The sequence below is a fragment of the Oryctolagus cuniculus genome, chromosome 3 (genome assembly GCF_964237555.1).
Source record: "Oryctolagus cuniculus chromosome 3, mOryCun1.1, whole genome shotgun sequence".
In the NCBI taxonomy this organism is placed as follows: domain Eukaryota; kingdom Metazoa; phylum Chordata; class Mammalia; order Lagomorpha; family Leporidae; genus Oryctolagus; species Oryctolagus cuniculus.
Genome location: NC_091434.1, coordinates 122,156,881 through 122,169,446, shown reverse-complemented (window position 1 = coordinate 122,169,446; position 12,566 = coordinate 122,156,881). Strand labels below are relative to the sequence as shown.

At 52.4% G+C, this 12,566-nt stretch overlaps 1 long non-coding RNA gene across 1 annotated transcript; it reads right to left on the bottom strand.

Moving 5' to 3' along the window:
* Positions 1 to 5,137: 5,137 nt before the first annotated feature.
* LOC138849021 (uncharacterized) lies at positions 5,138 to 11,306 on the bottom strand. The gene is made up of 2 exons (XR_011387344.1): positions 8,596 to 11,306; positions 5,138 to 5,359 (listed from the first exon to the last, which is right to left on the bottom strand). It is a non-coding gene; the product is annotated as an uncharacterized lncRNA (long non-coding RNA).
* Positions 11,307 to 12,566: the final 1,260 nt, after the last annotated feature.

Genomic DNA, 12,566 nt, shown 5'->3' with positions numbered 1-12,566 from the left:
GTGTCCCAGGCTGGGCTTGGGCAGCCAGGCTGTCCTTGCAGTGGAATTCAAGAGGAGGAGTACCGGCCCACAGAGAGTAGGGCAGATCACCTGGCCCCTGGCTGTGCCACCTGCTCAACCCTTGCAGCCTTGAGCTGGTCGGGTAATAGCCTCTCTGGCTTTGGCCGCCTCATTCTGGAAGAGGAGAACATGAGGTCATGTTGGAGCAAGGCCTTGGGAGGGCTTACCACACACTCTAAATACCTTCACTTGTCCACACAGAGCCCGGCCCCCTCCATCCCAGGCCCCCTCCATCCCATCGCATGCAGGTTGAGGAAGCCAGGAAGCTGTCCTCCCCGGGGCAGTTAACTGAGGTTCCCCACATCACCTAATTTGCATATGAAAAAGCAAAGCCCTGTGTGTCTTTTTCACCACAGCGCCCTACCTGGGATACTCAACATGCCCAGCTCAGCTGAGGGCTCAGGAGCTGTGGGCTCAGCCCCACGGGAGTCTCAGAGGACAAGACTTTTCTCTGCAATCAAGGCCATGTGTTTTCTTTTTTTAAAAAAGATTATTTATTTATTTGACAGGTAGAGTTACAGAGAGACAGAGAGAAAGATTTTCCTTCTGTTGTTGGTTCATCTCCCAAATGGCCGCCACGGCCGGCTCTGCACCAATCCGAAGCCAGGAGCCGGGTGCTTCTTCCTGGTCTCCCATGTGGGTGCAGGGGCCCAAGCACTTGGGCCATCCTCCACTGCCCTCCCAGGCCACAGCAGAGAGCTGGACTGGAAGAGGAGCAACAAGGACTAGAACCCGGTGCCTATGTGGGATGCTGGCGCTGCAGGCGGAGGATTAACCAAGTGAACCACGCCGCCGAGCCCCAAGGCCATGTGTTTTCATTAGCAATGTGCTGGATGGTGGTGGTGCAACTGGGGTGCAGCTGCCCTCTCACTGTTAGCGTGCACAGGAAACTCTGGCTTCCCTGAGTCACCTACCAGGGTGTCATCCGAGCACAGCACAGCACCACATGGTGACTGCCAGCTTCCTTACGGCTCCAGGAATCACGTCTGGGTCAGGGCAATGGATACTTGGACCACCTTCTGTTGCCTTCCCAGATGTGTGAGCAGGGAGCTGGCTCAGAAATGGAGCGTTGAGGACTCGCACCTGCCATGATATGGGACTGCCAGAATTGCAAGCCAAGATGGCTGTGTAGAGGTAGGTTTTTTTTTTTTTAATAAAAAAAGATTTATTTATTTATTTGAAAGACAGTGTTACAGAGATGCAGAGGCAGAGACAGAGAGAGAGAAATCTTCCATTCACTGGTTCATTCCCCAAATAGCTGCAATGGCCAGAGCAGGGCCAATCTGAAGCCAGGTGCCAGGAGATTCTTCTGGGTCTCCCACGCAGGTGTAGGGGTCCAAGGAGTTGGACCATCTTCCACTGCTTTCCCAGGCTGTAGCAGAGAGCTGGATCAGAAGTGGAACAGCTGGGACTTGAACCAGCACCCAGATGGGATGCCGGCACTTGAGGCGGTGGCTTTACCTGCTATGCCACAATGCCAGTGGCCCCAAGAGGTAGATTTAAACGTTGTTGTGTGGCAGGAAAACAAGGCCTCCACCCTGTGAACTCTGCATCTCCAGTCCCCCCTGCCCCTGCTCTGCAAGCCCCAGAATTCGGGAGCTCGTGGGGCCCTCTCAGGCTCACCGGTCCCTCATGCCCACCCTGCAGGCCCCCCACACCAAGCTCTCCCAAGACCCTCCTGGCCTCCCCAGGCTGGCTTGAGCCTCGCTTCTCCTCCAGAAGTGCCAGGGGCTTCCTTCAGCTACAACTCCAGGAGGCAGGTCTCACCACGCCCATTTCACAGGGGAGGAAACTGAGGCTCCAGAAGGTGACTTTTTAATTTTTTATAAGAATATTTACTTATTTGAAAGGCAGAGTTATGGGGTTGTGAGGAGGGAGAGAGACAGAAAAGAGAGATCTTCCATCCGCTGGTTCACTTCCCCAATGGCCACAATGGCTGGGGCTGGGCCAGCCCAAAGTCAGGAGCCTGGAACTCCATCCAAATCTCCCATGGGGGTGCAGGGGCCCAAGCACTTGGGCCATCTTCCACTGCTTTCCCAGGTGCATTAGCAGGGAGCTAGATCAAAGTGGAGCATCCAGGACTTGAACTGGGGCCAGTATGGGATGCCTGCATTGCCAGCCACAGCTTAACCTGCTACACCACAGCACTGACCCCAGGAAGGTGACTTTTTTTTTTTTTTTGACAGGCAGAGTGGACAGTGAGAGAGAGAGAGAGAGAGAGAAAGGTCTTCCTTTGCCGCTGGTTCACCCTCCAATGGCCGCCGCTGCAGCCGGCGCACCGCGCTGATCCTGGCAGGAGCCAGGAGCCAGGTGCTTTTTCCTGGTCTCCCATGGGGTGCAGGGCCCAAGCACCTGGGCCATCCTCCACTGCACTCCCTGGCCATAGCAGAGAGCTGGCCTGGAAGAGGGGCAACCGGGACAGAATCCGGCGCCCCAACCGGGACTAGAACCCGGTGTGCCGGCGCCGCAAGGTGGAGGATTAGCCTATTGAGCCACGGCGCCGGCTCGGAAGGTGACTTTTCTAATGTCACACAACCTCCCTTCTACCTCCAGTACCTCCCACCTTCCCTGTGCACATCTCTGTTGCTGCAAGCTTCTCACCAGAGTGTGGCTGTTTAAGGAGGTTCTTGCACAAGTTCATGGAATACGGAATTAAAAGAGTACTTGGTGCAAAAAAAAAATTGAAATTCATGCATATGAGGAACCTTCAGAAAGTTCATGCAAAATGTGTATTATAAAAAAAGATGCATGTGTTTCAAATTGTTTTGAACCAAAATAAACTTGGAATTTCATTTTCCACAGACTTTTTTTGTTTTGGACAGGCAGAGTGGACACTGAGAGAGAGTTTCCATGGACTTTTGCAACTCCTCTTGTACACCTGTCTCCCTGTGATGAGACTGCCTGACTCTCTGTACCTTTAAGGCAAAGCTGTCCCATCTTCAGCTCCAGTGCCTGCTCTACGCACCACTGCCTGAGGTTATCTGGAGGGAGTGCTCAGGTGAAGGAAAAGACATGGTTCTATTTCCCAGAGCTGCAGGCCTCCAATATAGGACATTCGGGGCTACTAAATAAAGCTAGGAAATCTCTGGTTTAACACACACACACACACACACACACACCCCAGCTAGCTTCCTCTAGCTCTTGATGGTTTTAAAATGCAATGCTTATTATTCAGACACATTGCTCCCAAAAGCTGTAGAAATGTATCACAAACTTCCTGAAAACCTGCAGCATAAGGGCACTCTCTCCTCTTCTTAGGGCCTGGGTTTTCCCATTTGCACAGTAGGAGGTCGACCTGGAGGGGTGCTTTTCAGACTGGCAGTCCTGATCCCTCCATTAGCAGGTTGTGAAAGGCAAGTGACCTGCATGGAATAGAAGACAGCTTGGGTCACACGTAACAAGAGAGAATACGGTGTTGTGAGGTTTTCATTTATTTATTTTTTGTTTTTAAAGACAGAGTTATAGAAGCGGGGGGAGATCTTCCATCTGCTGGTTCACTCTCCAGATGGCCACAACAACCAAGACTGGGCCAGGAGTCTGGAACTCCATCCAGGTCTCCCATGTGGGGCTCAAACATTTGGGCGATCATTTACTGCCTTCTCACGTGCAACAGCAGGGAGCTGGATCAGAAGTGGATCAGGCAGGACTGTAACTTATAGTGGCATAACCTGCTATGCCATATCACCAACCCCTGAAATATTTTTAAGGTTTATTTATTTATTTGAAAATCAGAGTTACACAGAGAAAGGCAGTGAGAGAGAGAGAGAGAGAGAGAGAGAGAGAGAGAATTTTCTATCTGCTGGTTCAATCCCCAAGTGGCTGCAACAGCTAGAGCTCAGCTGATCCAAAGCCAGGAGCCAGGAGCTTCTTCCAGGTCTCCCACGCAGGTGCAGAGGTCCAAGGACTCAGGCCACCTTCCACTGCTTTCCCAGGCCTTAGCAGAGAGCTGTATCGGAAATGGAGCAGCCAGGACTCGAACCAGCATCCCTATGGGATGCCGGCACTGCAGGCGCTGGCCCCTACCCCTGAAATTTTAAATTGAGTATGTGTCATGTTCTATTTTGTTTTGTTATAAAAATGTGTATTTTTGTTATATATTTTTTTAAGATTTATTTCATTTGAAGGGAAGAGAGAGAGATCCATCTTCCACCACTGGTTCACTCCCCAAATGGCCACAATGCCTGGGACTGGGCCAGGTCAAAGTCAGGTGCCTGGAACTCCATCTGGGTTTCCCACTTTCGTGGCAGAGTCCCAAGCATTGGCTCCACCATTGCTGCTTTCCCTGGTGCATTAGCAGGGAGCTGGATGAGAAGCAAAGTAACCAGACTCAAACCGATGCTGTAATATGGAATGCTGGCATTGTAAGCAGTAGCTTAACCTTCTGTGTCATAACATCCTCCCACCCTTTATTTTTTTTATTTTTTATTTTATTTTATTTTATTTTTGACAGGCAGAGTGCACAGTGAAAGAGAGAGAGAGAGACAGAGAGACAGAGAGAAAGGTCTTCCTTTTGCCATTGGTTCACCCTCCAATGGCCACCGCGGCCGGTGCGCTGCAGCTGGCGCACCGTGCTGATCTGAAGCCAGGAGCCAGGTGCTTCTCCTGGTCTCCCATGGGGTGCAGGGCCCAAGGACTTGGGCCATCCTCCACTGCACTCCCAGGCCATAGCAGAGAGCTGGCCTGGAAGAGGGGCAACTGGGACAGAATCCAGCGCCCCGACAGGGACTAGAACCCCATGTGCCGGCACCACAGGCAGAGGATTAGCCTATTGAGCTGTGGCACCGGCCCCACCCTTTATTTTTAACCAAGGGTAGCAATAAGGAGTGTTTAACAGCTCCTGCCTACATGATCCCCACAGCCTCTCTCCCTCTGGTCCCTGAGGGTTTCATGATTGGGAACAAATGTGTAGCTCAATCCCTATGCAAAGACACCCCCCACACTGTGAAGAGTAGACTCCACAGGCACCAGCAGATCCCAACTCACACACACTCCATCCATCTCCCACCAATGTTTCGCAGTGTGAGAAAAGTAAACGATGAAGGTAGATAGTGTTAAAGAAAGAATAGAAAGGTAGACCTTTTCTTTTTTTAAAGATTTATTTATTTGAAAGAGTTACTTAGAGAAAGAGAAGCAGAGAGAGGTCTTCCATTCGCTGGTTCACTCCCCAATTGGCTGCTATGTCTGGAGCTTTGCCGATCCAAAGCCAAGACCCAGGAGCTTCTTCTTGGTCTCCCATGTGGGTGCAGGGGCCCAAGGACTTGGGCCATCTTCTACTGCTTTCCCAGGCCACAGCAGAGAGCTGGTTTGGAAGTGGAACAGCCAAGACTTGAATCAGTGCTTGTTAGGAAACTGGTGCAGTTGTAGCCAGGTGGCCGTATGGCCCAGCTACCTGAGCCAGGCTCCACCCCCATCCTAATGGGATTCGCTGCTCCTGCTTCCCTGCCCGCCCTCAGGCAAAGTTTTAAAAGGGCCTGTTCCTGAACACGTGCTCTCTGGGTCCTTCTCTCCTGCGCTCTCTTGGCCTCTCTTGGCTTCTCTCCTCCTCTCATCTCTCTTCTCCCTCATCTGTCTCTCTCTCTTACAGTCTCCTCTCTTTTCCTTCGCCACCCCTTCACTCTGGTCTGTAGGGTGTTCCCCAATAAGCCCTTTCCCTTACTCCGGTGTCCGGTGTGCTTTGCAACGGCTAACATTAAGATAAAACAGTGCTCATAGGGAATTCTGGCATCACAGCGGGTGGCTTAACCCAGTGCACCACAATGTTGGTGATGAAGAAGATGATGATGATGGTTTTTTAGAAGGACCCCTTTTTGTCCTCCTATCCCTCCCCACTCCAGCTCCCAGAGGCACTCCTAGGAGGCAAGCCCCTCAGGAAGCTCGTGAATCAAGAGGTGCTGCTGCCTGAATCCCAGGCTTATTTGCCAAGGACTAAGTGACCAAACCGTGCCCCTTCTCTGTCCCCTCCCTCTATGAATCTGTCCCTATGCCTCTCCCCGTGCCTAGCAGTTTGTCCCTCTCCTTCCTGGCTGCTCTGCCAGCCATCTCACTTCTGCATTTCCACTTCATGAAGTTAAATAGGACTTTTCCAATACCATTCCCCAACAAAAAAAGGGTTCCTAGAGGAACTGTTGCTTCCAGGGCCAAGGTAGGGAAAGCGCAATGGAACCCTGAAACATCTTTTTGATTTTTATCTTATTTGAAACTCTTTAGAGACAGAGTCAGACAGAGAAGTCTTCCATCCATTGGTTCATCCCCCAAATGCCTGCAACAGTTGGGGCTGGACCACACCAAAGCCGGGAGCCTAGAACTCAATCAAAATCTCCCAAATGTGCAGTAGGGACCCAAGTACTTAAGCCATCACTGCTGCCTTCCGGGGTGTGTGTTAGCAGGAAGCTGGAATCAAGAGCAGAGCTGAGACTCAAACTCAGGCACTCCAGTATGGGATGTAGGTATCCCAAGCAACATCCTAGCTCTACACCACACATCCACCCTGCCTGCAGCATCTTGTGCCAGACAATAAGGAAAGGCTCAAACAATAGGGTTATGTCAAAGGGTAGAGGAGCCAACTCAGAAGCTCTCCCAATAGCCAAATCCGGTACAATTAGAGCAAAACCACAAAAATCATAGTGCTAGATTATAACTGGGAGAAGACATCCAAGAGTCCATAACAGATATAAAAGTAATGAAATAAAGGAAGGCAAAAGACATTTTTTTAAAAGATTTATTTATTCATTTGAGAGGCAGAGTTAGAGAGAGAGAGAGAAGGAGAGATAAAGAGAAAGGTTTTCCATCTGCTGATTCACTCCCCAAGTGGCCGCAACAACCAGAGCTGGGCCGATCCAAAGCCAGAAGCCAGGAGCTTCTTTCCAGTCTTCCATGCAGGTGCAGGGGCCCAAGGACTTGGGCCATCCTCTACTTTCCCAGGCTGTTAGCAGAGAGCTAGATCAGAAGTGGAGCAGCCAGGACACAAACTGGCACTGATACGGGATGTTGGCAGAGGCTTAACCAACTACACCATGGTGCCAGCCCCAATAGTTCTTTTTCTTAAATAGTAAAATTCCAGTTAGTAAATGTAGAGGGGCTGATATTGTGGCTTAGTGAACGAAGGTGCTGCCTCACACGCTGGCACCCCATATCAGAGAGCTGGTTTGCTTCCTATCCAGCTCCCTGCTAACGTGCCTGGGAAGGCAACAGACAATGGCCCAAGTCCTTGAGGCTCTGCCACACCCATGAGGGAGACCCACATGGAGTGCCAGGCTCCTGGCTTCAGCCTGGCTCAGCCCTACTTGTTGTGGCCGTTTGGGGGAATGAACCAACAAACGGAAGATCTCTTTCTATCTCTCTTTTTTTCTCTTTCTCTCTGTAACTGACTTTCAAAGAAAGAAATAAATCTTTAAAAAATAAATGTAGAAAGAATGATATAAATAGAAAATTACCATTTTGCAATAAACCACAATAATAATTGTTGGAGGCAAGAATCATAAACAGATGCTAAAATTAGTGGGCAAAAATATGAGAAAGAAAGAAACAGGATAACGCAACTCCCCAGAGGATATTTGTTAATTGTGAAGGGAAAATAGCCCCGCTACCATGGAGAAACATCTGGGAGACAACACTATACCCAAGTTAGCCAATTCACGTGACCAATAACAATGCACACCCAGGTCACCTGTCCCAAGGTTTGCTGTCCCAGGAAAGGCACTGAAAGGAGCCAAGAGCCACCATAAAAAAATGGGGCTCCTGAGACAAACCGTTCCAGAGACGGCCTTGGGAAATGGGGAGTAAACCGGTTCACAGAGAAAGCAGTCAGCTACTAACCAGAGATACACAGAACACCTGCCTTGTAGATAAGCCCCTTCCCTACGCTTGCTCAAGGTTAACAAAGAAAGCTGCAAGGCACGTAGCAACCTATTCCTCTCTCCTAGAAACCCCCTCCCCCTAATGTATCCCTTTAACCTAGTACTTTTCCACCGACATTAGCACTTCAGACTGCCATACAAGGCCCGCTACTGAAAATTATCCAATGAACTTACGCCAGCCTATAATATGTTAATTTTGTGGTTTTGCCCTTTAAAAGCTGTGTGAGATAGCTGCTCGGGGCTCCTCTCACTTGCTTGCTGCTTGCAGCAGTAGGGGGCCCATTTGTACAAATGAAATAAAATTACCTCCTGTTCTATTGCATCGTCTGGTCCGGAGTCTGTGTTTCTGGGGTCATCACAAGAGGACACCGCTTTTGGGGTCCTACAGGCACAACATTTCTGCAGCGTTCTTGCCAAAACTGCATAACCTCAACCTAACACTGAGAAGTCGGCAGCAGACCATCCACCGTGAGGGATGTTCTGGAAAGCAACTGGCCAGAGTGTCCCAGTGACAAGGAAAGACTGAGGAGCTGCCTCAGCCTGCAGGAGGCTAGAAGCCTCATGGGGTTCCGAACGGAACTCTGGCCTAGAAGCGGTGCATTAGTGGGACCCTGGCGGCAATGGCAGGATGAGACACAGACCCCAGCCACAAAAGGCTCCATCTCAGTGTTCTGCTTACCCTCTCCGCGTACCCCCCAGCTCCGCTGCCCTCAGAGGTGCACCAAACCACAGCAGAATCTCTGCAGTCAGAGGATTGTGGGCTTCAGGATCAGCCCGTTCCAGCAACCCTGCCCATCTCCTGGGGGTGGTTTCTGTCCTCAGCCTGCTGCTCTCTGGCTGTGCATCTGCTCAGCACATTGGAGGAGACTGGGGCTCTTCTGCTGGTTTTCCCCTGAAAAGAGAAGCCCGCTTTTCTACAGAAGCCTGCAAACTCCCCCTCCTACTCCACTAGCCTGCATTTGATTACAGACCCATCCTGGAAGTCATCTTTGGGCCAGGGAATGCCATGCACAGGCTGCTAAGGGTCTGGGCATGGGTCAGCTCTCCTGGAGGCTCCTACAGAGGGGGAATGGATGCAGGGCAGGCAACCATCTCTTCTGCTATGATCGCCTTCCCTGGGGGGTTTCCTGCAGAGCAGAGAACGTACCTGTGACGGGCAGGCACTTTCTGTTCCTCCCGACAGCTGTTTCTCACCTATCAGTGAGCCACGGGGCACGTTCATGGTTACACACCAGGCTCTCAGGGGTGACTGACAAAATGTCAGAGCAAATGTGAGCAGCCCAGATGGTGTCAAGTTCTCCCTTGTGCACAGAGGGACTCACGGTGGCAACCTCCAGCTGAGGGACTTTGCAGGTCCTGTGTCCTATAGGAGGCACCTGCTTGGTCAACCCTTGGGAATGTCTAATGCCAGGATCCAGAGAACTTTTTTAAAAGACTTATTTATTTATTTGAAAGGCAGAGTTACGGAGAGAGAGAGAGAGAGAGAGAGAAAGAGAGAGAGAGAAGGGAGACACACACACACACACAGAGAAGGGGGGGAGAGAGAAGACATCTTCCATCTGCTGGTTCACTCCCCAAATGGCCACAGTGACCAGGGCTGGACCAGGCTGAAGCCAGGAGCCTGGAACTTCTTTTGGATCTCCCATGCAGGTGCAGGGGCCCAAGCACTTGGGCCATTTTCCACTACTTTCCCAGGCCATAGCAGGGAGCTGGATTAGAAAAGGAGCAGCCGGGACTCGAACCGGTGCCCCTATGGGACACCGGCACCTATATGGAACACTAGCGCCACAGGCGGATGCTTGGCCTACTATGCTACAGTGCCGGCCCCGTTAGAGATTTTTAAGAGAGCCCAGTGACCCACACCAACAGTCTCTCTCTCTCTCTCTCTCTCTCTCTCTTTTTTTTTTCTTCACTGTTCTCCAGCTACCTTAGAATGTGCTCCAAGAGACAGTCCAGCTTCCAGCTAATTTCTTTCGGATTTTGGAGTGCTGTCACCACCCAAAGACTCTAAGTGCTGTGGGGATAGGGACCTGAAGGTGCTGCGAGATGGCTGAGCACCATGCAGTTCCCCGGGGGCAGCCAGGGCTCCAGACAGATCTGCCTGCTGACCACATGGCCCGGCCACTGACAGCATGTTCAGTCCTGCCAGAGTCTCCCGTCTGCAGCCCAGGTGCTGCCTAGACAGTGCTGGAGGGGACGGTTTCGGTGTGATCTGTGACCACTCGGTGGGGCTGCCCTGAAGGCTGTGCTAAGAATTCCAAGCCTCCTTCCACTCCCAAGGGGGATGTGCTGAGGCTTTCTCCAGGGCTGGAGGAGGCAGCCGTGACCTTGTGTCCCTTTCATTCCTGACACCACTTTGTCCCTTTGAAATGTTTCTAAGTCACTTTTTTTAAGGTAATTTACTCTCATGAGTGAGAAACACTGAGCAACAATGAAGAGAAGTGAAGTCCTCCCGTTAGCAGAGAAGGCTGGGATAGACATCCTTGTCTTCCGGTAAGGAAAGCCTTTCAGAGGTGAGGCAGCGGTGAGCAAGGCAGCAAGGCCGAATGAGATAGGGCGTCCATCAGAACGAACCTCAGAGACAGCGCCCAGCCTACCTGCAGACCGCAGGAAGCCGGCTAGCAAAGTATGCACCTCACTGAGAGCCCAGCTTGTACTCAGTCTGGGGCTTCTAATGCAGTGGGGTCCAGGTCTCCCAGCCATTTCCCCTTCCCCTGGAGGTGGGGGGAGGGTGCGGTTCCTCCCAAGGTTTTGTCAGCCAGCGTTATCACACTGGGCAGCCTGCTAGGCACCTGGCAAAGAGGCACCTTTGGGTGCTTCTCCTGGCGGAGGGGAGGGAGCCTGGGACCATCTATAAAGTCACTGGGGCCTGTGCGCAGGACTTTGTAGTGTAAAACAATGGGCTGCTTCCCAGGCTGCAGGGGCTGTGTTTTCCTAAGGCTGCTTGCACACACAGAGGTTAATTTCTATCTTCCCACCTAGCACTCCCATCCCCTTGTCCCCTCCCTCTGCAAGGAATCAGTTACCTGGCTGCAGTGCACATCCGGGATAAACAACTCACAGGTGTTTATGGCTCCTGGGGCTTCCTTACCGGTGGGCTAAGTATTTAAAAGGAGGAAAGACCTATGGCTGCAGACCTCAAACCCGGGCTTCTCAAGCCGCAGGTTACAACCTATTAGTAGGTCATAAAAATCAGTTCAACGTTTCACGATTAAAAAAAAAAAATCCAAACAGGACAGTGTTAGATGGCAACACCTGACAGGGATGTACATGGCTTGGTGGAACTTGGATGTGATGTAAAATGTACGTTTTTCTGAGGGCTGGGGTCTGTTCAAGATTTTTAAAAGTTGGGAAAAGACGGCCTTGCGCGCCGCGGCGTAAGCGCTCCGTGAGGACGGACCCAGGCTGCAGGTGAGGGCCTGCTCCGGGGGCCGGAAGCTTCCGCAGAACTGTGCGCGGGCGGCGGGCTCGCAGGTTTCTCCCCGCACCCCCTGCCACTGCCGGCCGCGCCCCGCCGCGGCGCGGTCAGGGGGCGCTGACTCACCCGCTGACTCAGCGCGGGGCGCGCTGCCAGCAGACGCGGCGGCCGGAGAGCGGCGGGGCGCCGGCGGCCGCAGGGGCGGGGCGGCGGGGCGGCCCTGGCGGATCCTGGCGGATCGTGGCCCTCCGCGGCGCCGGGAAACACCGAGGCCTCGCTACAGGGCCGGGGCCCGGGGGGACGGGCCCGGAAGCCGTGCTGCCCCCGGCCACCCAGACGGCCAGGATCCCCCGACTGGCTCTTCCTCCCCGCACCCCTGGCGGGTGACGCGCGGACACCACCGAGGACCAGGCACCGGCTTGGGGCAGGCCAGGAGCTGGGCTCGGCTCTTCCCCACACACTCCAGTCCCCAAACTCCAGCCCCCACCTCCCGCTGCCGCTTGGCCACCTCCTTCAGGAAGCCTTCCAGGAGGGCCTCTCCCTGGCCTGTCCCAGGGACACCTTGAACTTCGCTCCCTGCTTGTTTCCGGTCCGTCTTCATCCCCGGACTGCGCCTGTTGGAGGGCAGCGACAGGGTCCTCCCTGGCTCTGCCAAAGCCCCTGGGCGAAGAGAAGGTTCTGGAAGAAGTAGGACTTGTATCACAGTGTGGTCAGCTTGGAAGATCCAACCCAGGACGCAGCCATACCAGACAGGGGGAAAATACAATATGTGAAAAATTCCTGCACACGTGTTTTTGTTACTTTAAAGTTTGTTTGTTTGTTTGTTTTATGTGAGAGACAGAGAGAGCTCCCATTGGCTGAGTCATGCCCCAAATGCCAGCACCGCAGGAGGGAACTTAGCACAGCCCCATCACTGGAGCCATCACCTGCTGCCTCCCAGGGTCCACATTAGCAGGAAGCTCAAGTCAGGAACAGGAGCTGACTGAGAACCCAGGTGCTCTGATGTAAGGTGCTGGCGCCTTGCCCTACCAAATGCCTGCCCCTTTTATTATTTTAATGTGGAAATATGAAAGTTTAGTTGAAATCATATATGTTCTGAGTACCTGTATTAACAGAAGAAAAATCTAGTTAGGTGCAGTGGGATAAGCTGTCACTTGGGATAGTTGGGACCCAGCTAATGTGCACCCTGGGAGGCAGCAGGTGATGGCCCAAGTATTTGAGTTCCTGCCACC